This window comes from Petaurus breviceps, unplaced genomic scaffold, assembly GCF_028583685.1.
Source record: "Petaurus breviceps papuanus isolate PSGF00001 unplaced genomic scaffold, PetGlider_PUasm1.0 90919, whole genome shotgun sequence".
Lineage (NCBI taxonomy): Eukaryota > Metazoa > Chordata > Mammalia > Diprotodontia > Petauridae > Petaurus > Petaurus breviceps.
Window position 1 is genome coordinate 4252020 of NW_027187378.1, and position 27622 is coordinate 4279641.

Consider the following 27622-nt stretch of genomic DNA (forward strand, 5'->3'; position numbering starts at 1 on the left):
AGAAGGGAGGGAGGAAGGAAGGAAGGAAGGAAGGAAGGAAGGAAGGAAGGAAGGAAGGAAGGAAGGAAGGAAGGAAGGAAAGAAGGAAGGAAGGAAGGAAGGAAGGAAGGAAGGAAAAAATTACAAATGGAGAGAGGGAGGAAGGAAGAAAAATAGCCCCTGTTCTCAAGAAGATTCTACTTCTACTGGGGAGAATATAAAGTGTGCACAGATGTGAAAATACAAAGTATACATTAAAGACTACAAAGTCATTTCCAGACATCATGACCAATACAATATTGATGAAAAAAGATCCCAGTACTTCAGGTTCTAAAAAAAATCATTTCACACACCTCTCATCAGATCCCCCAATTAAAGGTAGATACAATCTCATTTATTAAATGATGCTGAGGAACCATGAAATATTTGTGGGGTTTAATGTACCCAGTAGCACTGCTGCTCCTATGTTCAGCTTACTTATGATGACCAGCATACATTTTGCTGCATTTTCCTGAGTGGTGGTACTAATCCATAGACAACACCACACTTCTGTGAAATGTCTAATGTGAGATATGCTTACCTTTTACTGTACTCATTAATAACAACAACCTTTTAGGTAAAACCATAATGATGTGATCATAAATGGCTCACATACATAATTATCTTAGGTGTTTCTTCCCCTCCCTCCTCTGTCTATGTCTTGCTTTCTCTTTCTTTCTATCTCTGTCTTTCTGTCTCTCTGTGTGTCTCTGTCTCTCTCTCTATTAGTTTTCTGACATTTCTCACAAATGTCTTTTGCTGGCCTGTGTCTGGAATGATTATGCTACAGACAGAATGATTACACTGTGCTTGTTCCTGAACGCTGAACAAACTACCACCAACCAAAAAGCAACAACACCCTCAGGTTATTTAAACCTCAAAGAAATGAAATTCTGGTTTCTTGTGTTTCTTCTCATTCATTTAGCATCAATTGTGTCTTGTCACCAACCTCATAGTTATTTGATTTTTTTTAAGCAAGTTTATGTCAAGTAACCATAGGCTAGCAATTATTTTCCCCCAGATAAGACTTACTTAAGTTTATATCCTGAAATCAAGTGAATGGAAAATAGGGGAAGATAACTTTGTTTCTCTTTCCCTTTTCCCCTCCCACCATTACTTTCTGTGTCATACTCTTCCCATCATCTTCATTTAATAGTAGTGATAATTACCAAAAAATTAAATATTTAGATTTAGAGGGATAGTTAAGATTTTTCCCCAAAGGACTTACCTTTATAATTATGGTAGTCTTTTAAACTAATACTAAAACCAGTTTGCATTTCCTAAGTATACACCAGCTGGATAAGGAGGCATGCTACAACAAGACAAGATGTTAGTTTGGGGTTAAAGTTAGCTCAATTCAGAGAATTTATCTATGTTTAAATTGACAGCTGATCCTCAAAATGCACTATTTATAATAACACAATTTATTCCAAGGTTTGCCAGTTTTCTTCATTCCTGAATACTGATAACAGTGCAAATAGTCCTATAAATAACAGGTTTTCTGATTGTTCTTCCCTGTTGCAACTTCAGTGTTTCACCATGACTTACTTGTCCTGTCGTTGTTTAGGGTATGATGGTGAAGGCATGCTTCCCCAGTATTATAAGACATCAAGATTCAGTACACCTGAGGCTTGGAGCTACATTACTTACTTAAATCGTGGTTGACAACTTGCCTTGCCTTTGTCTTTCTACACTGACCTAAGAATTCAGAGGATTGATTCTAAGGTATTATTTACCTTGTACTTTTTAATCCTTCTGAAGAGCAGTGCTTTTTTGGCATCCCACAGCCTAAATCACTATACAGAGTTCTGTTAATGCTGATTCTGTTTGACTATTAGTGAGGAGGAAAAGAGACTGAAATAGTATGAAGACAATACATAAGAGAATGGGAAATGTTCCCAGTCTTGGTAGAAATACATGAATTCACAGGGAAGTGTTCAAGAATCTATGAAGGGGAGGGAGATAGACAGACTTTGCTTTTGAAAGTAGCATGTTTATAGGAAGGTGTGTGGTTCGTTCCTGTTTGATTCTTAAATTTCTATTCATATTCCCCAAATGAAACAATCCACATGGCACAAGTTTCAGTCATGGTGAAAAACCAAGTAACCATGTTACAGAAGAAGATAACGCATGAAATGTACTCCAAGCCACATCAAATTATAAGTAAGCAACTGAATCCTGACAGGAGTGAACAATGATGCTGCTTAAGAGTCTGGTGCCAAGAGACAGGGATCTCGTGTGCAGTGAAGGAAATAAATCAGATCCGAGGCAAGTTTGTTTAGCTATTCTGTCAGGCATAAGGGTGGGATGGTAGACCCAACAGAAGGCCAGCACTGTCATCCTGCTGTGGTCCTTGAATGATTACACTAAATTCAGCTAATAAAATAAATTTGCAATTCAAGTATGGCTAGAGGGAGGCTTTCCAGATGTCCACAGTATATCTGGCATTTTGTGCATTATTTCGACTACCAAAATGATTCTCATTCTGTATCAATGATGCTTTGTGTCTATGATATTCAAAGACCACATGTGATGCCTGATTGTGAAGGACAACAAGGATCAGGAAGTCAGGTAGGATGCTGGCAACTGAGAAAAAGAGAACATATAAAACAACTGTCTAGACAGTCAAACAGTTGGGACTAAGTAAGTGAAATAAGTAATACATAAATACCTAAAGGCAGAAAAGGCTGGGATCATCTTAGTCTAAGCCAAAAGAAGATCTAGCTGTAGGAACAGAATGAGGTAAGCAGTCAAATAGGAAAACTAACAAGAACCTGGAGACCACACAATTATAGACTCTTAGTATGGAAGAGACTTTGGAGACTATCTGGTCCAATTCAAACCTGAAACAGAATCCTACCTTCAACATACCTGACACAGAGTTAGCCAGCCTTTGTTTGAAGGCTTCCAGCTGAAACCTAATACCTCCCAAGGCAGCCCATTCAATCAATCAATCAACAAGTATTTATTAAGCACATACTATGTGCCAGGCACTGAGAATACAAGTACAGAGAAGTAACAATCTCTATTCACACTGAGTTTAAATTCTAAAGGAGAAGACAACAAATACAAATAAAAAATATTTCAGTTGTGATTCAGTTGTGTCTGACTCTTCATGCCTCCATTAGGGGTTTCTTGACAAAGATACTGGAGAGGTTTGCCATTTCCTTCTCCAGCTCATTTTACAGATGAGGAAACTGAGGCAAACGGGGTTAAGTTACTTGCCCAGGATCACACAGCTCGTAAGTGTCTGAGGGCAGATTTGAACTCAAGAAGATGAGTCTTCCTTACTTGGAGCCCAGCATTCTATCTACTGTGACACCTAGCATAATTAGAAAGTGAATAAATATACAAAGTAGTTTAACACAAGATAGTTTGGGAAGGAGGGCATTAGCAATTGGGGAGATCACAAAAGGCTTCAAGAGAAATATGGTTTTTGAGCTGTATCTCAAAGAAAAGAAGGGACTCTACTAGGCAGAAGCAAAGAGGGAACATATTCCATGCATGTAGAATGTAAACTGCAAAAGCAGAGACTAGAGATGGAGTATCATGTGGATACCACTGAGAAACTAGTTGGGCTGAATCACAGAGTATAAGAGGTTTGGGGAAATTTTTGTTCTTTTTCTTAATTTAAATGTCGATCTACTTCTCTCCAGTTTCGCTCATTGCTCCTGATTCTCCTCTTTAAGGCCAAGCAGAAGGGTCTAATTCCTCTTCCACCTATCAAGCCTTCAGATATCTAAAGACAATTATCACATCCTTCCTAAGTCTTCACTACTTGAAACTAAATCTCTTCTCCCCCAAGACTTCTATGAATCTTCTACAGCTTATCAATGTGCATTCTGCAATGTGGTGTGCAGAAAACAACACAATATTAGAAGCGTTGTCTGACCAGGACATAATGCAGGACATGAAAAACTCTGGTTTTAGCCAAGGTTAACATTAAGCTTTTTTTGGCTACTACATCACACAGATAGGGACTGAAGCCTACTAGGATCTCCAGATCTTTTTCACATGATCATCTCTTATGCCATGCTTCCATTTTGTGCAGAAAAGCAATTTGCCATAATGAATTTTGTGCCCAATGTGAAGTCATAAGTCTTGGGTTCAAATGTCGTTTTTGACACTTCCAAGCTTTAGGACCATTGACAAACCATGTAACATCTCTAAACCCTGTTTTCTTATGTGTAAGATGGTATCATGATGTCCTTAGCATCTTATAGGATGGTCAAACAGTTTAAATCAGATAATGTATTTAAAGCACTTTGTAAATGTTAAAGCATTATATGTCAGATATTTTTATTCACTTATACCTATGAAGTAAATTTTTAAAAAATCTGAACATAAAGCTACATTTATTCTTAATATATTTCTTCTTACTAGATTGTAAAAAAATTTCCACCCACCACCACACATCATGTTTTCCACACAGGAGATGTTTAATGATGCTTAATGAAGTTAACTGGAAGAGGATAGAGGAAATCAAATACTTAGTATCAGGAACAAGAAAAGGCTTTGATCACTTTGTTAAATATGCTGCAGTTACCTTTACATCCCTTACAATTTGGGTAAAACCAAACCTTAGTGGCAACGGCCTAAGAACTTGCTAATGATGTTTACCATATATAGATGCTGAAATGGCAACCAAATCCAAGGTGAAGATGCATTCAGAGGAAATACCCTCAAACCATGATCCAGTAGGCAATAAGGGGCAGTTTTTCTTTAGGGAACTGTTACAGAATGGGGTCAAAATTGCCAACTCTGCAATTTAAGAACACTCTCTCCTATTATCACCTCACTATTTCTCTCCTTGCAGTCCAGAATATTAAAAGCAATCAGTCAAGCTGGAAGTTGAAATGGATGCCAAGGGAAATACCTCCTAAACAAAATTCTGTATGCATTTGGACAAATGACAGCATCTAATTGTACTAGAGCTTGGGACTTGAATTTGAACACCCTGAGTTTCTTGTTTCTAGTACTGGCCTTATAGGAAACCAGAGTAAGAAGCTACTTAAGAGGCATAGTTTACAGAATAGGGAGAGGTCAAGCCTAGTCAGGCTCCATCTGCAGTTTTACATTCAGTTCTGTACCCCATATTCTGGGAAGGACATTGGAAAATTAAAATGTATCTAAAATCTAGACGAGGATGACCAAAGTGGAGAGAGAACTGGACACCACGCCATATGAGAATCCACTGGAAGAACTGAGAATGTTTCACCTGGCCAAGAGACTTAGGCTTGGGGAGACATGATTGTAGTCCTCAAATATATAAAAGGTCCTTGTGGGTAAAGAGGGATTAGATTTGTTCTGCCTAGCCCCAGAGGCAAAAGTAAACAGTGAATGGAAGTCTTGGAGGCATGCATTTCAACTCAATTTAAGGAAAACTTCCTAATCAATTAGAGCTCTCTAAACATGAAGAGTTGCCTCTAGGGTTAATGCTGTCCCACCATGATGAGGAAGAGAAGTCTATAAACATTGGCTAAATTGTTGGGGGGGGTATGTTACAAAGGGTACTAATATTCAAGTCATGTGTTGGACATGCCTGGCATAGTACACCACCAGTATCAGACTCTGGTAGATCTGGGTTCAAGCCCCACCTCTGACATCCTGGTTCTATGACCATGACCATGGGCCATGCAGGCAGTTCTCTAAGGATTTAAGCTGCAGAGCAAGTGATAACTTGCATTGGTAGAATCTATTCCCTTACAGAGAGTTCCCTGTACCAAGGAAATTACAGGTCTGGTCCTAGTCCAATCCATTGGATTGAACTAGATAAATCAGGAAGCCCTTCTGATTTTGATTCTAAATAAGAAGGGGAAAATATGTACAGAAAGAATAAAAAATCCTATTCCAAAATGTCTATCCAACAGCTGTTCCACAATAAGGCATAATATAAAAAGTGCTAGACTTGGAGTCAAGAGAGGGGTGAATTTTTATCCTGTCTCTATTTTTAAGAGCTATTTGACCATTGACTATTCATTTAACCACTCTGAGCCTTAGTCTCTTTATCTGAAAAACAGAGTGAACATTGCTCTCATTTATATAGGTCTTTAAGGTCTGCAAAGCACTTTACATACATTCAATCCTCACAACAATCCTGGGAGATAGATTCTACTGTTATCCCCATTTTACAGATGAGGACACTGAGGCAGAGAGTTTACTTAATTTCTCAGGGTTACACAATTAAGGCAGGATTTGAACTCAGCTCTTCCCTACTCCAGGTCCAGCACTTGACCTCACTCTGCCATGTTGCCTATCAACTTTAAGTATTTTTCACTTCACAAGATTTTGGGAAGGCTTCAATGGAATCACATATTTAAAGTAATTTGTTAACTCCAAAATGGTGGCACTAGCATCTGCTAGTAGCAGTAGTTGTTGAAGTTGTGTTCAACACAGATTAGAACCTGCCCCTGCTGCCTCCTACCTGTCTGACCTGGACCCCAGTTTCTTCAACTGTTAAATGAGGGCGTTGGACTAAATAACTTTCTTCTAGCTTTAAAGCTATGATCCTATAAATAACTTCCTTTGGAATTATTTCTATTGACTTTAGAAGCAAAGTAAGGCACTGAGGGAAATGTCCTGCTTGTTAGACAGGGGATCTCTGATGAAATTCACAGGCTCACTCCCTCCTTGCACTCAAATGATATACAGATGATTGAAAGGCAGAAATAGAAAATTAATACTGATTTTAGGTTTAAGTTGACTTTAATACTTAAAGAATCCCTGAGCTCATGCCTATGGTCACTCCTTCCATCAAACATGGTCTCTCTAAGTCTTAATACCAATAACTTGTCCTGAAAACCAGATTTTAGAATACATCAAAAGGCCAAGCTGCATCAATTGATGCAATAAATTTGCACATAGCCAAGATAGTAACATGACCATTTTTAAAGTAAAATTATAATATCTGCTTGCAATTAAAATGTATTTAGAAATTATTTTTTAATTATTAAAATATTTGCTTGTTAATTGATGTGCCTGGTCCTTTTAATGTTAAAACCTTCTCCATTCTGGCTCCAATCAAGCTAACCAGTATTAATTACTTCATATCACTCTCTTTCATACACTCTATATGATGGTCAAATTGAACTCTTTGCTGTTCCTCAAATTAATAGTCCATCTCCTTTCCCCCCATATACTAGCATGTCCATCATGCCTGGAATTTACTCTTTGCTCACCTCCCCCTTTCTGAATCCTTGCCTTCCATGAAGAGATAGCTTTCATGAAGCCTTCCTTTCTCTTCCCTCATCTCCATCTCCCCAAAATATTAAAAGAGTTTGTTGTCTGACTCTCTACCTTTTGTTGTACTAATATGTGTTAATGTTGCAAACATGAAATGTGTAATCCTTGAAGAAAGTGACTTCATATTTGTTTTTGAATTACCCTCACCTGGCACAGCACTTTGCCTGGAGAAGATGTTTAATTAATGCTTTTTTTTAACTGGATACATGGTCTTTATTAGAGAAATTTAAAATATCATCATTTAATGATGTCCAAAAAATTATAAAATTATACTATTTCTTAGCTTTGATAACTTCAAGTGTGATGATGTCTTATGACCTAAGATATTACAGGAAGTTCTAATAGCAACCAGAAATACAGATGATTATATTCTATGGGTGTCAAAAGAGCTGTCTCACATTCTTCTTTTATAGCATAGATTCAATTTCACCAGCTTGCTTGAAAAGATCCATGATAGTTATGTACCTAGTTCCAATCAGTTAGCTTTAGAAAGCTCTGAAATATTAAGGATATATGAAATTATATGCTCATGTGACCTGATATAGCCTCTCTTCATTCTCACAATTGACTGAACAATGAACAGATTTGTTAAGCACATTTTGTCAATATATGAACCTACTCTATGGCAGAAAAATCCCATGCTAGGGAGATACAAAGATAAGTTATAGTTCTGTCATAAGAGAAGTCAACCAGCTAACTGTCATCTAGAAGGAAATTTAATACAATTCTCTCCCAAAAAGTTTATTAAATGACTGCTGTGTAAAAGGCAGAGGCAACTAGATGGCTCAGCGGATAAAGCACTGTGCCTAGAGTCAGAAAGACCTGGGTTCAAATCTGGCCTCAGATATTTACTAGTTGTGTAACCTTGGGCAAGTCACCTAGGCTGTTTGCCTTAATCTACTGAAGAAGAAAATGGCAAATCACTTCAGTATCTTTGCCAAGGAAATCCCACAGACAGGGTCACAAAGAGTAGGACAAGCCTCAAGGACTAAACAACTACAATGTACAAACCACTGTGATAGGTACCAGAAATACAAAGCAGAACAGTCCATCCCCTTAAGGAGGTTACATCATGGTGGGAATTTTTAACATGCGATTATCTAATCACAGTAAATGTTACTTTGAAGAAAAGGGAGAAAACATTGACAACCCTGTGGATTGAGACAGTGTTTTCCATAAGAGATCTAGAGAAGTTGAGCCTTGAAGGAAGCTAAAGATTCTAACAAGTGGTAAGGAGTAATGGTTTCCAATCTTGTCCCAGACATAATAAATGAAAAACTGAGTTCAGGGAATAGCTGTTAGACCAGGCTGGAGTGCATGAAGGAGGGTGATGTGAAACAGGCCTGGAACGAGTGAGCTAGATTGTGAAGAGCATTGAATATCAAGATGAAAAGTCTATATTATGGTTACTTATATACTGTTTTCTCTCTTGATATACCAGTCTGACAATGGTACACCCTTGCTCAAAACACTTTGGTTGTCCCCTATTCACTTTAGGATGTGGTTGTTTGTCTTTTGTTTTCAAAGAGGATAAATGACATCACGGGGTGACGTGTTTACTTGTCTTGGCTTAAGTGAGGCAGAGTTGCAGAAAGTCATCAGCCTTCCTCTCTCTTCCAGAATTATCAGAACCCAGCAGAAAGACAAAAGTTATGGTGACTGGCAGTGGCCCAAGATGTAGTAGAAGATGACCTTGGCATCTTCAATGTCTGATCAAGCTTTAAGAGGTCCACAGTATGTGCTCAGTGGCCTTCTTGGATGTTGGAACAAATTGTCCTCACCTGCACATGCCACCAGGAAAGTCTTCGCTTGCTTGGAGTAGACATCACCCTAATTCACTAGGGGTTTGAGGTCTATCAGTTATCCTCAATCTGATTTAGTCTGTCTGTTGAGACATTTTACAGGTGTGTGGCTGCTACACATGCTATGGCTTATTGGAGCCACAGGTGAGAGCCAAGTGCTAGGTGGACACCAAAGGTAGATGAACAGCCCTGAGGAGGGTTCTACAAGCCCTCACAACAGAGGGGCTAGTCCTCCTTGAACAACCCATACACCGCTCCTTTTTAGGATAAGATACAAATAGAACATGATGCATTCACAAGAAGTATAAATCACACACTATGAAAAAACTAAAAATTATGACAATTTCCATATATATTAGGGAACATATGCAAAAATCTGCACCATCTTTTCAAAATTTTTTTGTTACATTTTGAGTTCCTTTTTCTCTCCCTCCCTCTCTTCCCTGTACTAGGTAAGACCACCATTTGACACAGATTTATAAATATATGTAAAACTATATTATGTATATTTCTATTTCTCAGTTCTTTCTCTGAAGGTGGAGAGCACTTTCTTTCATATACCCTTTGTAGTTGGTTTGAATATTTATAACTTAGTTGTTCACAATTATTCTTTGAATAATATTGTTTTTACTATACAACATTCTCTTGATTCTTTTGCTCATTTCACTTGTCATTATTTCATGCAATCTTCCCATGTTTTTGAAAATGAACCAGTTCATTTCTTATAGCACAGTAATAGTCCACCATGATCATATACAACTTATTTATCCATTCCCCAACTGATGGGAATCCCCTCAATTGCCACCATAATGCTATACAATTTTAGAACATATAAGTTCCTTTCCCTTTTCCCTGATCACTTTAGGAAAGAGATTTAATACTGGTATTGCTGGGTCAAAGTATATATACAGTTTTATAACTCTTTGGGCATAATTCCAGATTGCTCTCCAAAATGATTAGATAAGTTCACAGTTCCACCAAAAGTATATTAATGCCCCAATTTTTCTATATCCCCTCCCACATTTGTCATTTTCCCTTCTATCATTTTAACCAATCTGACAGGTATGAGATAATATCTTAGGGTGTTAGTTGTTTTAATTTGCATTTCTCTAATAAATAATGATTTAAAGCATTTTTTTCATATGACTATGTAGAGTTTTTTTATTTATTCATTGGAAATCTCCCTGTTCATATCCTTTGACCATTTATCAGTTGGGGAATGATTCATATTCTTTTAAATTTGACAGTTTCCTACATATTTGAGATATGAAACCTTTATCCAAGAAACTGTCTATAAAATTTTTTCCCCAATTTTCTGTTTTCCTTATAATCTTGGCTACACTGGTTTTATTTTTATAAAAGCTTTTTAATTTAATGTAATCAAAATTATCCATTTTATATCCCACAATGCTCCCTATCTCTTGCTTATTCATAAATTCTATCTATAAGGCTAAGTAATATATTCCATGTTCTTCTAGTTTTCCTATGATATTTCCCTTTATATCTAGGTCATGTACCCATTTTGACTTTATCTTGGTAAATAATATGATACTGGTCTATACCCAACTTCTGTCAGACTACATTCCAGTTTTCCGAATAATTTTGACCAAAAATGAATTCTTATCCCTAAAGCTTAAATCTTTACATTTGTCAAACACAAGGCTACTAAATCATTTACTATTATGTATTATATTTCTTCTCTGTTCTACTAACCCACATTTCTAATTCTTAGCCAGGACCAGAGAGTTTTGATAATTACTACCTTATAATATAATTTAATATCTGGTACTGCTAAACTTACTTCTTTTGCTTTTTTTTATGAATTCCTTTGATATACCTGATGTTTTGTTTTTCAAAATGAATTTTATTATTATTATTTTCTAGCTCAATAAAGTATTTTTTGATAATTTAATTGGGATGGCATTGAGTAAGTAGCTTAGTTTGGGTAGAATTGTCATTTTTATTATATTGCCTCTTCCTATCCAAGAAAAATTTTTATTTCTCCAATTATTTAAATCTGACTTTATTTGTATAACAAGTGTTTTATAATTATGTTCATGTAGTCTCTGGGTTTGTCATGGCAGGTATACTCCCAAGTATTTCATATAGTCATCAGCTATTTTAAATGAACTATCTTTTACAATCTCTTTTTGCAGGATTTTGTTGATGACATATAGAAATGTTAATGATTTATATGGATTTAAATAATATCCTGCAACTTTTCTAAAATTATTAATTATTTCAACTAATTTTTTATTTTAATCTCTAGAATTTTTCAAGCATAATATATCATAGGCAAAAAAAATAGTTTATTACTTCATTGCCCATTTGAATTCCTTTGAATTCTTTTTCTTCTCTTATTACTATTGTTAACATTACAAAATTGAATAATATGGATGATAAAGGGCATCCTTGTTTCACTCCTGATGTTATTGGGAAGGCTTCTAGCTTATCCCCATTACAAATAATGCCTGCTGATGGTATTAGGTAGATGCTTCTTACCGTTTTCAGGAAAAATCCACTTATACCTATGCTTTCAACTGTTTTTTTTTTTTAAACAGGAATGAGTGTTGTATTTGGTCAAAAATTTTCTGCATCTATTCATATGATCATATAATTTCTGTTACTTTTGTTATTGATATTATCAATCATGCTAATAGTTTTATTTATGTTAAACTATTAACTACCTGGTCATAGTGTATAATCCTTGTGATATATTACTGTTATCTCTTGCTAATACTTTATTTAAAATTCATCTATATTTATTAATGAAATTGGTCTACAACCTGTTTTTGCCCTTCCTGGTTTATATATCAGCACCATATTTGTTTCAAAAAAGGAGTTTGGCAGGCCTCCTTCTTTGCCTATTATTCCAAATAATTTATTTAACATTGAATTAGTTCATCATTAAATTTTTGGTAGAATTTGCTTATAAATCTATCTGTTCCTGATGCTTTTTTTTTTAGGAAGCTCATTTATGGCATGTTCATTTTTTGTTTCTAAAATAGTTTTATTTAAATATTCTATTTCCTGTTCTGTTTATTTTCATAAATATTCTTCCAATTCACTCAAATTTTTAATTTATTGGTGTAGATTGGGCAAAATAACTCCTAATAATTGCTTTGATTTCATTTTAATTAGTGATATATTCACCCTTCACCCTCTTTCAAAAAGTATAATACCTTCTTCACTTAGTTTTATCTAGCACTTAACATCTCTCAACTCTTAGCCAGGAACCATCAACCTATAACCTAGGGTCAACCAGCATAACTTTCATCTCCACCCCCAACCCAGATAAAAGTTAGAGCCCAGTGTTATTTGTTTGTGTGTCTGGGGGTGGTGTGGGAGAAATACCTGTAATTTCTTGGGTGAAGGGAACTCTCAATGAGGAAACTCCCTCTACCAAGGCAGATAGGTACCTAATCTAAGATTTATATTCTTAAGAGAATTGCCTAAATTTCACAATATAACTATTATGGAAATGTTTTGCATGACTACACATATATAACCTATATCAAATTGCTTGCCTTCTCAATGGTGCGGGGAAAGAATTTGGACCTAATTTTTTAAATGAATCTTAAAAATTGTTTTACATGTAACTGGGAAAAAATAAAATACTAAATAAAACAAAGATTTATTATACATTAAAAAAAAAAACAACTTCCCAGGGCAGCTAGGTGGTGCAGTGAATAAAGCGAGCACCGGCCTGGAGTCAGGAGGACCCAAGTTCTGTTCTGGCCTCAGACACTTAACTAACACACACACACACACACACACACACACACACACACACACACACACACAACTAGCTGTGTAACCTCGGGCAAGTTACTTAACCCCAATTGCCCTCCAGAAGGAAAAAAAAAATAACTCCCAGGTTAAGGGGAAAATACTACAAGCAACAACAACAACAAAAAAAAACAATTTAAATGCTGCAGAAATGGAGTCAGGAGTTTACCTAGCAGCCTCTACTCTAAAAGGCCATAGGTCTCAGAACATTATATTTTGAAGAGCAAAAGAGCTGGGCTTGTGTCTGAGAAAAACTCACCCAGCAAAGTCAAGTATAATCCTGAATGGAAAAAAAAATGGACATTTGACAAACTGAAAGAGTTTCAGGTATTTGTAACAAAAAGACCAGAACTCAATGGAAAATTTGGTATAAAAGATCCAGTAGAAATACAAGAAAACATTAAAGTCTAATTATAAGGAGAAAGGGTGGGAAGAAGGGAGAAGGAAAGGGAGAGAGAAAGAGGGAGAGGAGGGGCAGGGAGAGAGAGAAGGGACAGAGAGAGAGAGAGAGAGAGAGGGAGGGAGGGAGGAAGGGATGGAGGGAGGGAGGGAAGTAGGGAGAGGGGGAAGGGGTTGGTTAGGAAAGGCTTTGAATGCCGAACACAGGGTTTTATATTTGATACTGAAAGCATGGAATGGAGCCATTTTTGTTGTTTATTGAAGGGGGGTGGGGAAGCTCAGATCTGTATTGTTAACCAATCACAGAGTCAGGGACAACACACTAGGAAAGGGGTAGGGGAGGTAATTGTTGTACTAGAGATAGCTATTTTTCTCACCTGATTTATATACCCAGATTAGCATAGAGCATCTTTTTATGGCAGCCAACAGTGGACCACTTACACCCTGTCCTTGCTCTGCTGCCTCAGTATTACTGTAGTGCCATATAGGGTTAAGACCCTGCTCCTTCGTCACCCCTCTTCATTGAGTTTTCTTTTCACATCACAGGCAATTTTTTGGGTGCTGAACTCCTGTGCATAGAAAAGATATTTCTCTGTGCACAGAAGGCTCTCTGCATAGAAAAGATATTTTGAGAAGGGAAGAGAACATTGATCTATATCCCGCCAATACTGTACATATGAAAATTTGCATCTGAAGTAGACTTTGAATGTTTGTTCTCACTGAGAATGCAATTATTCTAGCTCATAGCCAACAGCAGCCACCTTGGGCTTTTGGGAAAAAGTCCAAAACAATGTTTTCTCAGAGCTATTCATAATTGTAAGGGGCATGTCATTTTTTAAGTGTCCAAAGGGAAGTAAGAGAAGTGAGGTTGCTGTTATTGTTGTTTTTTGACAGAGAGAAAAAAAAACTATTAAAATGTTGTTGGCTGCTGCAACAAAAAAAAAATACTAATGGGCCTAAGTAACAGATGGAAATTGAAAAGCATGCACAGTGTCAAAAACCCCAATACAGTAATTTGTTAAATTATAGGAATTTCTTTTCCCTAGAGAAAAGAACTCTGTGTCTGGAGCATGCTGATAATTCATGGGCAGCCGTGGTTATTGCGGTAACACAGCAACCTTGTTTCCCTATGAAACCGGGGGGAGCTAATTAATTACAGTGGTTCAGTCACCAGGTTAGAAGCCAAGTTGGCTGCCCTATTTCCAAAAACTTCACTTTCTGTGATTTCAAAGACTCAGAATTTTCCTAATTATCAGATAATTCTGATGACTACTTACAAAACCTGTTAGTTCTCTCCAGAAAGGAGATGCCCCTTGAATTATGTCTATTCTGATTCAAGCCATTTTGAAACCTGTTATCCAGTTCCTTAAATCCTCAAACATTCTTAATGAATAGAATTTTTTTTTGGTTGCTAGTCTATAGTACAGCGAAGAAATAAAGATGGGGAAATGTGTCATAGTTTTACAAGGGGACAGACTGACACTTAAAAGAAAAGATATTGATTTGTCTGCCAAGAAACCAAAAGCTTTACACAACACACACACACACACACACACACACAACAGACCAGTTAATACATAGATATTGTAAGGAAAAGAAAAAATAATAATAATAAAAAAACTATAACAAAGGATGGTATAGGATTATAGGGCAAAGAGCACAGGATCTTGATTCTGAGAGGCTGGGTTCATATCCCCGCTCTGCTGTTATTACCCATGTGACCTTTATCAAGTTATGTAATTATCTGGGCCTTTAGCTTTCTCATCTGTAAAATGGTTAGAGTAGTTGATCTCCAAAGTGCTTCTAGGTCTAAATCTATAATATTGGTCCCTAAAGAATACAAAGTAGGCCTCTAGGATAATGGCCAGTGGATGAGAGTATAATGACCTTGACACAGACTAAGCATGTCCTCTGAGCTTTATTTATTTATTTATTTTCCAATGGCCTAATCATTTGACAATTCTTCAATCTAGGAAGACTCCAAAGACACTTGTGAAATACATGAGGTTCCTTTTCTATGCAAACATTTTGTCTTCAGTTTCTGTCCCCTTTTGTCTGCTGGGAACTCAGTATTTCATTATGCTGACTTACAGCAATTTCAAATTCATTCATACTAAGATGTTAGGGTCTTAACTTATGACTAAGGAAGACTTGGGGGAGTTTGCTATAATAGTTAGAGCAAGAAGCAGAAAGGACTTGGAATCAGAGACCTGGATTGGGTCTGAGTTCCAATATTTATTAACTGTTCAACTGCAATAACCTCTTTGACTTTCAGTTTGCTCATCTGTAAAATGGTGATAGTATTATCTCCATTTCCTCCCTCTTGGAATTGAAGTAAGGAATGTACTCTTTGAGCTATTATTGCTTTAAAAAGCTAGCAACTAGGTGGACCAGTAGACAGAGTGCAGGGACTGAGGTCAGGAAGACTCATCTTCATGAGTTCAAATCTGGCCTCAGACATTTGCTAGCTGTATGACTCTGAGCAAGTCACTTAAGCCTGTCTGTCTCAGTTTCCTCATCTGTCTAATGAGCTGGAGAAGGAAATGGCAAACCACTCCAGTATTTTTGCCAAGAAAATTCCAAGTGGGGTCATGAAGAGTCAGACACTACGGGGAAAAAAAAAAGACTGAAGAGAGAAAACATTAATAATGCCGTTTAAACTTCAAAGTATATATTTACCTGGAGAGACTTATACAAATTGATGCTGAGTAAAAAGAGCAGAACCAGGAGAAATTTCTACACAATTACAGACAAAACGTATGTATGACGACCAACTCTGATAGATTGGACTCTTTTCATCAATGCAAGGTTATAAGACAACTCCAAAAGACTCATGATGGAAGGAGATGTCTACATTCAGAAAAAGAACTAGAAAGAACAGAGTTCGAATGCAGACTGAAGCAAACTACCTGCTCTCTTTCTTTTTCTTATTTGGTTTTGTTTCCTCTTTCCCATTTTTCATTCCATCTGTTACAATCTTTCTTTACAAGCTGACTAATGTCTAATGTGAAAGTATTTGTAGATCCAATACTTGATTGCATGCTGCCATGGGGGAGGGGTTTAGGGGGAAGGAGAAGGAGGCGGAGAAAATTTGAAACTCAAGGGATTGTGTAACTGAATCTTGTAAACGAAAAGTAAACAAACAAATTAATAAAGACCAAAAAAGAAAAAACTAAATAAAAATTAAAAAAATAAACTTCAAAATAAGTTGTGTCTACATTTTGTTTTGTTTTCTTTGTTTTTTCCAGAAAGCTGGTAAAAAAAAAAAAAACACTCCATAAGTACTCTCTCTATCATGCCATGAAAGTTAACATTTACCTTCCTTCTGAAAACAGGGATTCCGGCTCCACTGACACTCCATTTGGAAAGATGGTCCTTAGCCTCCATGGGCTACCTCCCAATCATCCACAATCAAAAACTAGAATCAACTTTGATTATTTCCTCTCTTTCACCCCTCAAATCGGTCACTAAATCTTGCCAAGTCTGGCCACTGCTGAGAGTTTTGAAGGATGCAATATCTTTAGTGAGAAACAAAGAGGAAGCAGCTTCACAAAAAGTTGAAGGACAAAGAAGGGCTCGTGAAGAATGTAAGGATTTTATTGAATATAATGAGACGCGTGAGGGGAGAGTTAGATGGAGAAAGAGTAGTCACAGACAGGAATACAGCTGACCTGAATAATTCAGGAGGGGAGTGGTATTGCAGCCATTCCCCTTACCTCTAAGGTGACAATAAGAGATGATATGTTAGAGAAGAAAAGTTGTATCTTCTTTTTCTTCAGAGTGATCTTTTAGTCCACCCAATTTAAAGAAACCTTAGATATCATTTAGTCCAAATTCTCTCCCATACCTTCCATAATATCTATGCCAAGTGACTATCTAGCCTCTACCTGAAGATTTCTATTTCTGAACAGCTGAAATTGTTAGGACACTTTTTCCCCTTATATATCTTCAATATCTGTATCTCCATAACTTGCACTTAGTAGGAAGTTACCATTTGCAAAGCAATGTGCTAGGCATTAGGGATATAAATATAAAGAATAAATATAAATTTAAATAATTGCCCCTATTCGCAAAGATTTTAAAGCCAGGTCTGCCCCATTCTGTAGGCATATCAAGGCAAAAAACATCCATTAAGTGTCTGCTATGTTGATACACTGTGCTAAATCTTAGAGATATACATATAAGCATAAAAGATAGTCTTTGCCCTCAAGGAGTTTAAAATCTAATAGAAGAAGACAATACCCAAAAGGGAGCTGAAAAGGGTGAGAGGGAGATCAAAATATCAGTCAGAGCATGGTTATGAAGTACAGAAAGTCAGAGGCAGAGCTAGAAGAAGAATGAGGGCCAGCTTGGGCCCTCTGCAAAATGGAGGCCCCTGGAGGATGTCACAAACAGAAGAAAGAGGTCTACCTGATGTAGGGATAGTTCAGGGAGAGATGGCCAACAGGGATAGATATATATTCCAAGTGAGGAGGCCCCAGGTGCTGAGGGAAGTTCCAGGAAGAGACTGCAGCTGAGGAATAGGTTTGAAATCCCAGAAATCCATGAGCAAAGTAAGGAAAGAAATAAATTTAGTTCCCCTTCATTTTTGTTTTTTTGGAATCTCAATATCTTTATACTTATCACTGGTCAATTGTTGGTTTTCTTTTGATTCTTGGTCCTAGTATGAGAATTAGTGAGCTATATTGTGAACATGGGACCAGGAGTTAGGAGACTTGGGCTCTCATTTCAGCTCTACTATTCTGACCTTGGACTAGTTGCTTAACCTCTAAGTCTTATTTGTAAATGAAGGGGCTGGAATAGATGATCTATTTAGACAATTTCAACTTTAAAATTCTATTATTATATCATTAGCTCTGCCATCTAATTCTGAGTCATCCAGAAAATGTGCTCATCATGCTTTTTCTGTATTCTTCCAAGTCACGGATAAAAATACTGAATAGATGTAGGTAAAAGACAAAAACCTATAGTAGCGTATCTTGGTTGACACTGAGTCAAAACTTTCGTGTACAGATTTTTTAACAGTCTGTAAATTCAACTAACTATATTATCATCCATTCCATCTTATTCACCAGGATATAATGAAATATTTTTATGAGATTTGTTGCTGAAATCAAGATAGCCTATATTTGCAAGACTTTACCTAACAACCCATTAATAACTATCTAAAAAGAATCAGAACATCATCGATATAGAACAACAAGGCACCTTAAATGTCAGCTAGTCACTCGTTTTATAGATAAGAAAACTGAGCCCTAGGAATGTTAAGTGATTGAAGCAAGATTTATACAGGATTTAAGTTTTGGAGGTGGGATTCAAACTCCTGTCTTTTGAATTGAAATCCAGTGCTCTTTGCAAGATTTGTTTTTTAGCTAACTAAATGCTACCTATCTTGGTTACTTTTATTTTTCTCCTTTATTCAAAAGTAATAGAGAATTGAAAATTATTGAGGATTCCTGGGATAGTTGCTACCTTCCTCCCAGCCATCAAGCAAGAAAACCAACAATAACAACGAAATCACCAGGAAATGACACACGATCCTTAAAACCAATCTCTGACAAAGGCAGGGATAACTTAAGAGGGAAAAGATTGAGATTCCTTTTGAAGGCAAGAAAAGGGTTCAGTGTCTTACTCCACTCATTTCTTATCCTTGACAAGGGTGTTACTTCCCTCAGTGAAACTTTTGTCCTATGGGTTCAGAAAAAGATTGGTTGTCAATAGTGAGATAGATATGGTTCTGCAATATAACGACAATGCTGGAGACGTTCTGCGGCCATGATGATCTTAGCAAGTTGGTTATAGAAAGAGGTCCTACCCAATGTTTTCCCAAGCATCTTGGCAGCCTTGGATTCATGTAAGAGCTTCCATATGAGGGTTTCTAGTACAGACGCATTGGTTTCATTACATACTATGCAAACAATTCTCATGGCAACTATCAGTGATTATATATTTAGAATTTAATTGTTTCAATCTCCCATCACTCTTTGGAAATTCTTGCCCTGGAATCATACGTATATTTTCTCTGAACTTTGAAATCTGCTTTTCCAAAGTCTGGTGTGTATCTCTAATTAAGTCTAGCAATTCTCTTCTTTTGCCATTATGCTTTCCAATATAAAATAGTTCCTTTCTTCCAGGGGCCTTATTGGGCAAGACCAAGACTCATATAAATGAAATGATACTATTATAATAGCTGACCTATCGATTATTTGCAAAAAGCAGTAGTTTAATATCTTTCTTCAAGGTCAACTTTTCCAATTGCCTCAGAGTAAGCAGTTGCATTCATGTTATGATTGTAAAAACAGTGAGACAGGCCCCACCAACTTAACAACAACAATAACTTCCTTGCTTATTTTCCAATGCCTTAAACTCCTTTAACAATGGATAAAGATTTTCATTTAATTTTGCATGCCCTTCAGTGCCTTATCCAAAGTGGGCACTCAATAAATACTGTGAATCCAAATTAATTCCACAATTAAAGAGAAAGCTTAAAATGCAAATATTCCTGAAAAAGAGAAAACACTGACAAATTCATTCTTGCTAAGGTATAAATGATTAATGTTGAATCCTTTCTGAGAAGGGAAGGAACTGAGGGAGAACACAAAGGCTCTAAGTACTTCTAGACACTATCATACAGGAAGAATGGTACCAAAGTCTTGGATGAAGAGATATGAAAAGAGATACTCAGAGGTCAAAGACTACTTCACAATTTTGTCTATATGGTGACCCTACTTTTTGTAGGCAATTTTTAAAAATCAGATAATAAAAGGCTAATATTGAATTATCTGAGTCTTATATATTAACTATTAAAATGACATGTATGCATCTACTAATGGGTTTACTAAAAAGATTTACTACTGGTTGAAAGTTCGCTTTAATTTTTCCAACTATATCCAAGTATCAAGCTAATACCTCCAAGATCATATTTGCAGTCACAGATTTCAGCAATACAATATTTTTAGGCTTTGTGTTTTATTTCCCTAAATTTTGTCAATTTCCAAATTAGTTTGTTGTTTGGGTTTTTTTAACTGACTTGGGAATTGTGACCAGTGGTCCCTCTTTAAATTGTCTAATGACTCTGAAATGTTTTGCCAGATCTTGGCTTATTGAATGGAAATGCAAAATGACTTATTCACTGTTTCCCGTCAGGAATGCCCATGATTTGAGATGATATAACCAAATCCCTATGGATAGCTTAAGAATAAATGAGAAATTCAGACTTCTCTCCCTTGTTCAGAAAACATGCTCTCTGTCAAAAGGACCACTTGCAGCCTTTCTGCACACTGCAGTTTCTTTTTTTATTAACATGAAATCTGATAAATGAATCGGTTTCCTCTTATTCACATTGATACAATTCTGTCCTAAGATTCTACAATTTTTAAGAATGCATCTTGGAATATAAATTGAAAATTGAAGAGCAATAAAAAGAAAAATCGTTTCTACTTCACCTCCTGGCAGATTTTACATCTTCAGGCAACTCTTACTGGGGTTTAAAGGGCTGTGTGACAATCTAATTGTTCTACTTGATTGCAAATCATAGTACATGCAGGGAAAAGATGAGTCTAGCTTGGCATATGTATTATTAAAATCTCTTAAATATGCTTGCACAGAGAAAATGGGAACTTCATGGAGACTAGAGGAAAATGAGAGAGAGAGAGAGAAAGAATGAGAGATGCACAGATACACTGAGAGAGACAGAGACAACGAGACAGAGAGAAAAACAGAAAGGTACAGGGAAACAGAGATCAGGAGAGAGACAGGGAAAGAGATGGGGAAGACAGAAAAGGGAGAGACCAAGAAAAAAGATAGAGAGACAAAGATCTATAGGGAGATAAAGAGAGAAACATAATGACAGAGACAAAGATAGAGAGATAGAGACAGAAATAGACAAAGAGAAAGGAAGAGAAACAGGGGAAGAGATGGGTAAATAAACAGGAAAAGAATGAGAGAAAGAGACAGAGACAAAAAGAAACAGGAAGAAAGACAGGGAGATAGGAAAAGAAAGGCAAAGTCAGAGACAAAGACAAAGAGAAGAAGAGAGGGATGGAGCAAGGAGACATAGAAAGAGACAGAAAGAAAGTGAGAGAGAGAGAGAGAGAGCCCTTACATGCAAGAATCTTGAGACTCCCTATAATATAATATATTTAGGGCTGCTTAAAGAATATACTGGGGTGGTCATTACAAATGACAGAGTTAGAGAAGCAGAGGTGGGGGAGGAGAATACAGAGGGAGAAACAAACTACATGAATGAGCATTTTAAATGTGTAAAGGGATTTAATATGAAACTCTGAAGGCATGCTAAAATACTTCAAGGCCTAAATATTCCAATTGATCTGTGATTACACTGATGAGAGTAAAGTTTCCACCAATTCAGACCACAATCCATTCATGACTGCCCATGCTTAGGTCAAATAAATAGACATTTATTAAGTGCCTATGATTTTCCATGTGCTGTATCAAATGTTAGGAACACCAAAGAAATGGAAAAGTTAGCTCCTGCTCTCAAATAGTTCATAATCTAATAGGGGAGGCAACAAGTAAAGAACTAGGATAAACAAGAACATCATAGACTTGACAAATTGAAGATAATCTTAGATGGAAGGCACAAGAATTACAAAAGACTTAGAAAGGTTTTTAACAGAAAGTGGTATTTTAGCTGAGATTTGAAGGAAATCAGGGAAGCCAGAAGATGGAGTTGAAAAAGAAGATAATTCCAGGCATAGAGGGTAAGCTAGTAAAAATTCACAATCAAAATGTTGTGTGTCTTCAGTCAAAAACAGCAAGGAAGCCAGTATCACTGGAATATAAAATACATGGGGGGGAGTAAGAAGAAAACAGACTGTAAAAATATGAAAAGGGCCAGGTTGCAAAGGACTTTAAAATCAGTGGATTTTATATTCAATTTTTAGTTACAGATAGCTACTGGAGTTTACTTACTAAGGGGATGATCAGACCTAGGCTTTAGGAAAGTCACTTTGGCAATTCAGTGGAAGGCGGACCAGTCAGGACTATTGTAATACTCTGGATGTGAAGTGATGAGGGCTGTATCTGAGGAGATAAGGTACTGTATATGAGAGATGTTGTAAAGATAGAAGTAACAGGACTTTGCACAGATATGAATATTAAGAGAGAAAGTAAAGGATCTTTGACAGTAATAGAGAATCTAGGAAAAAGAGACGGCGGGGCTACAGAGAAAGAAAATCAGTTCAGTTTGGGACAGATTGAGTTTAAGATGTCTAGAGAGAAATGCAAGCCTAAAAGTCAAGAAAGAGGTTAGAGCTGGATAAACAGATTTAAGAATCATCAATATAGAGATTATAGTTGAATCTATGGAAGCTGATGAGATCATCCAAAAGAAAAAAGTATAGAGGGAAAAGAGAAGAGGGCTCAGGATAGAGCCTAGGTGGATACCCACAGTTAGCTAAAATAACCTTGCCAAAGATCCATTAAAAGGGACAGAGAAAAAAAAAATATTCAGGATGGTAGAAGGAAAATTAGGAGAGGAAAATACATGAAAACCTAGGGAGAAGAGAGCACTAAAGAGAAGAGGGTGATCAACAATGCAGAGAGGTCAAGAAGAATGAGGATGTTGAGAAAAGGTCATCTTGTGGCCTTTTTCTTGTCCACATCTTCCATAAGTTCACCATGAAGGGCCATTCAAGAAGTTGAGAGCCTTCCTTAACATCTCCTGGCGTGACGAGGATAACAATGGAGCAAGAAAGCTATACATTGCTTATCCCTTACCCTCGACATTTGACCCATCCATCTCCTTTTTCAATAATAAATTTCTTTGGCAGGATGTTTTAATTTGCTTCTCTTTTGTAATTCTCTGTCTGTAATGTGCTGAAATCTGCTCATATACATCATGGGCCTCTCTACTGTCATTTAGGCAATCCTCACATATAATTCCTTGGAGATTACTGGTTTCCTATTATTTATAACCATACTATAGCACCAGGATCAATGAATAAATGAAAAATATTTATTCAAATCTTACTATGTACTAAATCATCCAGATACAAATATAAAAGCAACATAGTCCCTGCCTTCAAGGAGTTTAAATACAGAGGAATAGTTGTCAGGGAAGAGAGTCTAAGAAGTCATAAAGAAGGTGAATAGAATTTATGAATAGAATCCCCGATAATAAGACACTGTCTTATTATTTTTTTGGACAGAAAAACACCAGAGGGCTTATTTTCAGGGGAGGGCTTATTATTAATGAACATTTACAGCAATTTTAATAAACAGGTAAATGTGAACAAAAAAATATACCTTTATTCAATAATGAATTCAATAAAGAACAGGATGACGCGCTCACTGCTGCAGCTCTGATTGGATGCAGCTCGGAGCGCGGCGTGCGTTTCACAGGGGGGAGGGGGGGATGGTGCATACAGAGGGTACCGTAATGTAGCATGTAGTGCAGTGGATCACCTTCACTACAGTAGCAATCTCAATAGGGCTTATTTTCGGGGGAGGGCTTATTTTAGAGGAATCTTACACAGTAAGGGGAGGGCTTATTTGCAGGATAGGTCTTATTATCGGGAAAACACGGTAGGTAGAAGTACAGTGACATGCCCTTTTCAGAGAAAATAGTTGTGCTGACTGATTACATGTCTCGGAGGAAGGTGTGTATAAAGAGTGAGAGGGGTATCATCAGAATAGAAAAAGGTTGGGATGAATATTAAGGACACACAATCCCAGGAAATACAGGGCTGAGTTGCTTGGCTTCCTCCAAGCATGGTTTCTGATAGGGTATGGTTAGAAGAGTGAAACAACAGCAGTAAGAAACAGCAGGAAAAAATGTTATTAAAAAGATGGACCTTTGATTTACGGAGAAACTTGAAGTCATGAAGGCAGCCACCCTGGGGACGCTGGGGTGCTTGCTGCTACACAAGTCAACTACCATGTTCTCCCTAAATGTTCTCTTCTCCAGGCTAAACATTGTCATTTCTTTCAATCACTTCTCATAAGACAGGAACTTAAAGAGTTTCATTACCCTAGTTGCCCTTCTCTAGACACTCTCCAATTGATCAATGTCCTTCCTAAAATGGTACCCAGAACTGAATACTCTATTCAAGGAGTGTTGTCACCAGGGCAGAGAATGGAAACATTATCACCATTATTTTAATCCAGCCTAAGATTGCATTAGCTCCCTGGTTGCCATATCACACTCCTATTGAGTTTGTAGTCCACTAAAATCCCCAGATGATTTTCAGCTAAACAAGGGCTAGTAAAATAGGTGCTTCTTTTCATGGGGATGTATACATGGCAAGACTCTTCGGAGGAATGGGTGGTGGAATACTTTTCTATGCACAACTATTCAACATAAGATTGGTAGCCTAGTTGTCTAGTAAAATAGCAAAGACAGTCACCATTTTGCAAATTAACTGTTCTATTGAAGAATAGAATGAAGCATCAATTTCATATAAAGAGGCAATACTTTGATGTGGGTATTTTTTTTTCCTGCAACACGTTCCAAATTCAATCTTTAGCAGTTAGACTTCTTCCTCTAACTTTCAATGACTGATACCATAACCATTTGGAGTCCTTAACTCTCCCAAGCTCTAGAGTTCTTGGCCTAGGTCTGCACACTGGAAAATCCCCATATTCTAGATTTATCTGCTTTCTTTTATATTCAGATATATTTATCCTGTATCCAATTCTCAGGGTTCTATAACTGCTTCTTAAAGTTACAACTAATTAATTTGATGAATTAATCTTTCTATGCCTCTCATACCATGTGACATATTTCCATTTTAATAGGGACTTTTTAGAAACAACTTAACCCAAAAGAATGACAAAAGATAGGAGCCCCTTCAGATATTTCTAGCTCATATCTTTTCATTCTCTATCTCCAAAAGCATCAGTATAGGCACTACTCTGTCCTCCTGTTTCTCTAATAACTACAGGGATAGGAAAACTAGAAGTATTCTTTTTTTAAAATCTTACTAAAAATAAAGTTTCTCTTCATCATTTGCCATTTAGGAAGAGTGGTAGGGAAAGAGAAGTATTGCTGTTTTCTTAAGAAAGTAAGACTCCACTGATATTTTGTTATATTCAAGGACATTTTAAAGTTTGGGCTTGAGAATTCTTTTTGTTGTTGTTTGTTGAATAATTATTCCAAAAAGCAGTTTTTGAAGCAAGATTAATATTATTCTCTGACAAAGACAGCTAGTGACAGTAATAAATTTAATCAGAAGCAGGGAAATTCCCAATTCCCAGCTGTGCCCCCTCTGTTATTCTTATGTGTCTGTCCTTTTCTTTTATCCATTCATGGTCTGCCAACCACCAGTGAAAAAGTAGCTTTTGTTCCTGCCAAAAGTGATCATTTTCTCACATCTTGCCCTCCATCTCTTCTCCTTCATTCCTCATAGCAATTACAAATTTTTCCTTTCACCCCAATATATGCTTCTTAAATTCTGTCTTTCTTTACTATTATGTTACTCATCACCCAAGTTGCTCAACTGTTTACATGTTAATGGGAATGTAAATTATGTGGGTGGTACCAGACTATGAGTGGAAGCATCAGAGGGCTAAAGGAAAATGTATTGGGAGGCATGATGATAATGGTGTATTTCCTTATCCCAATCTAAGACCTCTGATTCTGAGATTCTCTTGAAAGCTAAAGATTTCATATAAACTAATTACTTCTTTCTGATTTTCTCTACCACTCTTATTCCAGAAAAGCATTCCTCAAAGATTTTCCCAATTCTGGTTTTGTGACATTCAAGGTTTTGGCATGGTCCTAGAATTGGACATCAGAGGATCTTGGTTTGAATAATGGCTCTGGGGCAATTTGTTTAATCTTTGTGCTTCCTAGTATTTTGACCTCATCTATAAAATGAGTGGGTTAGATTCCATGGTGCCAAAGGTCTCTTATGGATATATGTGCGTATGCATGTATGTATATAAACCACAAAAATATACTCTAAACATGATATAACAGAAAGGACTGTCATATTGTAGAACACTTCACACTTCCCAGAAGTTCATATGGGTCTGACTCCATGAAAAGTCAAAGCCTCCTAAAAGTTTAAAAGGTCAACAAATCTCATAATATCTAGCAACATAAGTAAAGATCCTTCATTCTCTTTAACTGTCTCCATAACACTATTTCCATGGAGAGAGAAAAAAGGGGAAAATGTGATTCAGGTGCCAGTGCTACATTTCTAGCTGCTGGCCCAAGTCTGAACAAGCCGGCCATTCTCAGTTTCAATGCTATCTTTATTTTTCACCTTACATCAGACAACTTCTCCCCCATTAACTCTTCACTATTATATCAGATGAAAAGGTGGTGTGCACTCTCTCTTTCTCTGTGTGTGTGCGTGTGTGTGTGTCTGTCTGTCTGTCTTTCTCTCTCTCTTTCTTACCTGACTCCTATAAATATGCCCCTGGGTCCTCCATCCTTTAAAAAAAAACACAGTTTAATCCTATTTTCACTGTTGGCTTTCATCATATATCATATGTCTCTCAATATCTTTCCTCCCCTTCACTGTTAAACTCCTTGAGAAAGCCATCTATACTCAATTTCCCCACTTCCTCCCCTCCCACTCTCTTCTAAACCTTCTACAATATGACTTCTGATCTCATCATTCAATTGAAACTTCTCTCCAAAATTACCAGTAATGTCTGAACTAGCCAAAAGACAAGTGTGTTGTCTCAGTACTCATTATTTTTGGCCTTTCTGAAGTATCTGCCATCATTGATCACCTTCTTATCCTGGATCCTTTCTCCTCTTCTCTCCAGGATTTCAAGACGCTGTTCTTTCTTTCTAGGTTTCCTCTTATCTGTCCAGTCACTCTTATCACAGTCAATCTCCTTTGCTGATTCTTCATCCATGGCACACCCACTAACCTTTGGGGTTCCCCAAAACTCTATCCTGGATCCTCTTTTCATTTCACTCTATAGTATCCCACATCATCTCTAATGGATTAAAATATTTCTGTAGATGATTTCTAGATATATAAGTTGATACATATATGTATAAAAATGGATATAGCTATATTTGATCTCAGTCCCTCTTCCAAGCTACAATTACATACTATCAACCTGGTCAATTACTGGAGATACAAAAAGAGCAAAGGATAGTCCTGTCCTCAAAGAGCTCACAACTTAATGAAGCAAGCAAACAAATATATACAAACAAGCTATACACAGTATAAATAGGAAATAATTAACAGAGGGAAGGCCTATTGCCTTAAGAAGGCTGGGAAAAGCTTCCTGTAGAAGATGCTGGGACTTCAGCTGGGACTTGAAGGAAGACAGGAAAGCCAGGGCAAAGCTGAGGAGGGAGAGCATTCCAGGCATGGGAAACATCTAGAAAAAATATCAGGGATGAGATATAGAATGTCTAGTTCATGGGACAGTCAGGAGGC